Genomic DNA, 4936 nt, shown 5'->3' with positions numbered 1-4936 from the left:
CCTTTTGGTACTGAGTTTATAGGCAGGCATTAAAAATCGTTTCTATTTTGTTTTGAGATTTAAAAGGAAGCTCTGAAGTCCAGGGGCAACACCGCACAGGGATTCACGCTGCCTCTTCTTTAAAACTGAAGTCTGTTTTGAGAAGGTGCTCCACTAAACCATCTGCTGCGAAGCCGACTCGGCACCTGAACAAAAGAAAATGTCTGCTCCTTCAGCAGTTTGATTAAACAGAACGGAAAGTTCAAAGGAGTACAGTGAAAGCTCCTTCTCAATAGCTTAAGAGAGAAAAGGGACAGCTGTCTGTCAATATCTGCGAGAGCTCCAGGTCCCTTATATAGGATGGCACAGTCCTTACCTACCCTCTCTATCTGGATACCTTTACATCTCCAGTCCCCAGACGGCTGACACCCAACACAATGTAACTGTCACAGACTCAAACCCACTAATTGTTTCTAATACAAATAAGGAATCGATGAAGGTACAGAACCTCTCTCTTCCCTGTGTCTCATACCCCTTCTTCTGTTTTATAAACAAAAGGGTACAGTTTGCTGTGCCTTAAACTCGCTCAGTCAGGGCTAGACGGAGGCTCCCAGCATGCAAGCTTCCCAACACATGAAATACCCAACGATGGAAGGTAGATAGGTGAGAGGGAGGCTGTGGTGTCTGTATGGGAATAGTTGGTGTGTCTGTCTACACTGAAGCTACATGGATTTCATTCAGTCTTCCTGAGCAGGCCGTGTGTGTGTGTGTGTGTGTGTGTGTGTGTGTGTGTGTGTACACAGAATAGAAACACCTCTGAGAGGCAGACAAGGCTGAGGGAACAGCTTTGTTGGTAAAGTGTGTACCATACGATCACAAGGTCCTGTGTGCATCTCCAGCTGGGTGACAGCCCCACCGAGGCAGCAGACAGGAATCCTGTGGGCTGCTAGCTAGTCAGTCTAGCCAAGCAAGTCCCAGGTTCGGTGAGAGTTCCGGTCTCAAAATAAGGTGGAGTGTGAAAGAGGAAGAAACCAGCCATCAACTTCAAGATACAAACACACAGCATACTTGCATACCACACACACACACGCACACACACACACATGCATACCACACACACATGAATCACACACATATGCATGCATTACACACATACACAAACCATACACACACACAGAGCACACACTCCACCACACATGCACACTACATACACTGCACACATCACCCCATATACATACATGCAATACACATACATGCAACACGCATACACACCACAAAGAATACACTTGTGTTTTGAAGATTCTCAAAATTTACTTTAATAAATGAGCCACATTCTTTCCCAGTTGAAAACCCTGGTTGAAAACCTCAAATGTTTTGAAAGCACTCACAGCTGTAGCCACCTTCTCTTTTGGTGACAAGCCATGGAAAAAATCTTCCTCCTTCAGTGAGAAACTGGATCTCTATCTAAACGTGGTTAGTGATAGAGAAAACTTTGACCTAGCAACATCTTAAGTCTTCATGGGTAGATAGATGTCTATGGTCTGGAGCAGTGGAGGAGTGAGGGCATTCCCAGCATTTCCAGAGCTATCTTATTACCTGCCTCAGCCTCAGGTGAGTGTTCTGGACTGAGGAGAGCAGGTCCAAAGCCAGCCTTATCCTCAGGACATGCAACAGGTCCCAGGAAGATCTTAGTTTAATTGCTGTGATAAAATATCCTGTGACAGGATATTTGGACCTGTTTCTAGTTAGGGTGTGTCTCAGCCCTTCACACACCTTTACCCTCTCTGGCTGCAATACAGACATGCTTTTAATCCCAAACAATGAAGGTAAAGTTAGTTTGCAGAAGGAAGCACCCATGTTTGATGTCTAATTGAGTGGCAGAAAAAAATGGCAAATCAGTGAAAGACTTGACAGAATAGGATACGCCCAACTCTGATGAGGACATGAAAGACAGACCATACAGGAAGAAGAGAGTACAGTCCAGGAAACAGTAGAGTCCATGAAGAGCAGTGCAGTGGAGTTAAGAGGGAGAGTAGGGCAGCCCAGAGAGGGAGAAGAAGGCAGTTTTACCAGGAGAGTTTTACAGAGACAGATTGAAGAGAGAACAAGCTAGACACAGGTGAAAGGCAGAACAAACATGAGAACGAGAAGGAACCAAATCAGAAAAGATTGCCAGACTGAGGCCAAGAAGAGCAGTAATCAGAGGCCTAGAGAAAAGCCAGCTTGAATCAGTCAGCCTGGAGAGGAGTTTGCTCCAGAACATCTGCAGAGCTCAGAAAGAACTAGAAAGGGTGAGCTTCTTCGGCAGTAAGTCTCAGAGACCGAGAAGAGACTGAAAACATTCTAGGCCTTGATAAGACTGTATGGAGACTAGAAGCTTCCAGGACTAGGCCTCATTGAGCAGACTGAGGCTGCAAGCCTCCCAGACAAGAATTAAATGGAGAACAAAAGTTAACTTTACAATACCCTGGCAAAAAGCAACCACGGGAAGAAGGGTGCTGTTGTCGTTGTTGTTGTTGTTGTTGTTGTTGTTGCTGCTGTTGTTGTTGTTGCTGCTGTTGTTGTTTAGCTCAGAGCTCCATATTATAGTTCAGCATGTCAGGGAAGTCAAAGTTGCAGGAACTGAAAGCATCTGGTCACATCAGATCCATGATCAAGAGCAGACAGGAAGGACTGCACAGTGGTCAGTACTCAGCTCCTTTTCTTTACTCTGATACAGTCCAGGGCCCCAAACTAGGAAAAGGTGCAGCCTGCTTCTAGGCTGAGTCTTCCCACATTAATTAAGGCAATCAGACCATCCCTTGAAGACAAGCCTTGTGCAACCTGATCTAGCCAATCCCGCCTGAAGACTCTCTGCCTAGGTGATTTCCACTTCGTATCCACTAAACAAAGCTATCCCAGCTAGTTAGCTCTATGCGGCTGAACCTGGCCCCAAAATCTGTAGACTGTTTACAGAATTCCTCCCTGGGGTGGCCACAGAAACCAACACAGACCCCAGTCAATTAGACTATAGAGAAAGTCTAGAGCACCTCCAGAGTAGCCCATGGGTCTCTAAAGGTGGCCCCTCCCTGTGCTAATAGATCTCACCAAACACCCAAAGAGTAAAGACATCAAGGTCCTCCAGCCTAGCCTAAGGAAGCAAGCTGATACCACAGAGCCACAGGGGAACCTCACACTGCAGGCTCTGGGACTGTCAACTAGCTTTTGCTATTGTTTTCAGTGCCACATTCCTTTTTTTTTTTCTTTCTTTCTTTTTTTTTTTTTTCCAGGGCTGGGGACCGAACCCAGGACCTTGCGCTTCCTAGGCAAGCGCTCTACCACTGAGCCAAATCCCCAACCCCTCAGTGCCACATTCCTAAAAGAGTTTTAAATCACTTGGTATTTCAGGAAACGAGACTTCTCACCCTGGAGAGATGGCTCGTCAATTAAGACACTTATTGTCTGTCGCTTTATCAGAGATCCTCAGTTTGAGCTCCAGAATCCACAATGGACGACTTGCAATTCAAACTCCAGGAACCCTGACACCCTCTTCAGACCTCTGAGAGCCACCTGTACACACACATGCACATGGATTTGGACAAAAAAATAAAATAAATATTTTTTAAAAATTCCTCTTCGGGGTTGGGGATTTAGCTCGGTGGTAGAGCGCTTGCCTAGCAAGCACAAGGCCCTGGGTTCGGTCCCCAGCCCCGAAAAAAAGAAAAAAAAAAAGAAGAAAAAAGAAAAAAAATTCCTCTTCCTTTTAACCATGAAACTGTTTACAGTGAATTATAATAAATAAGACTTGAAAACAGACAACATAAATTCGTCTGGGCACAATGGAAACAGGGTTTTATTTTACCGTGGTTACCTGAACTGAACTAAATTCCTTCTGAGCAATCTTACATACAGCGAGCGAGCGAGCGAGCGAGCGAGAGAGAGAGAGAGAGAGAGAGAAGCTTCCTAGTATTTGCAGAGTCCATTTCTCAGCATCATAAGATATAAGCATAAACCGTGCAGTGACCCTGTCCCTCCCACAGGCGCTGTACTGGATGGACATTCAGACAAGGCAGGCACAGACGTTCTCTGAGTCAAAAGGCAGGTATTAACTACATGATATTGTCACACTGTGGGAACGAAACTGGCTCAGAAACAGGCAGGACTTAGGGAGTTTGGTATGATTCAAGTTATAAACAAGAGTTCCACTTACAGGGCACTACCTGCTGATTGAAGATCAGCCTCCAGCAAAAAAAAAAAAAAAAAAAAAAAAAAAAAAAAAAAAAATCACGGGGAACTGGTCCAACAAGATCAAATACTGTGCCACAGAACCACAAGGTGGACACGTGACCTACTGTCACAGAAGCTAAGCAATTCCCAGGTCACCATTTCCATCTAATACATCTGTGTGTCTCCTGTCTCCAATGGGGATGATTTAAATAGATCAAAGAAGGTTGTTGCTAGGCAGAAACAAGAAAGGAAAACTAGAATGACTAATTAAAAACAAAGCCACTTGATTTTCATTTCTCAAATCAACTGGCCGACTCCACAACGTAACAAGTCCTTTTTTAAAATGCTGGAACTTCAATACTGCTCTACAGAGGGAGTTCCAGGATAGCCAGGAGCTGAACAGAGAAGCCCTGTTTTGAAAAGCAAACAAACAAGAAAGAAATATCTGGCTTTCCCTCGAGGTTTCATGAAATTCTGCACGCAGTGTGGCATCTGGATGAGAATTCTGCCGGCTTCTCCATTTGCCAATGTTGTTTCAGAGACTACAACATCCTGCCTTGGTTGGGGGCCTTTGGTTGTGTTTACTGTATTTTCTCTTCATGGCTAAGCTCTGATTTCATCACTACTCCGACTTCTGATGCCTATCTTAGCCCTGGTCCATCAGGAAAACAGCAGGAAGGCCAGCTCAGGCACATGCTGGCTTAGCGAGGCTCGCCTACTAAAGTCTGTTAGTCACCAGGCACTGAAGAAA

Source organism: Rattus norvegicus, chromosome 14 (genome assembly GCF_036323735.1).
Source record: "Rattus norvegicus strain BN/NHsdMcwi chromosome 14, GRCr8, whole genome shotgun sequence".
Lineage (NCBI taxonomy): Eukaryota > Metazoa > Chordata > Mammalia > Rodentia > Muridae > Rattus > Rattus norvegicus.
Note: the sequence above shows the minus strand (reverse complement) of the source record.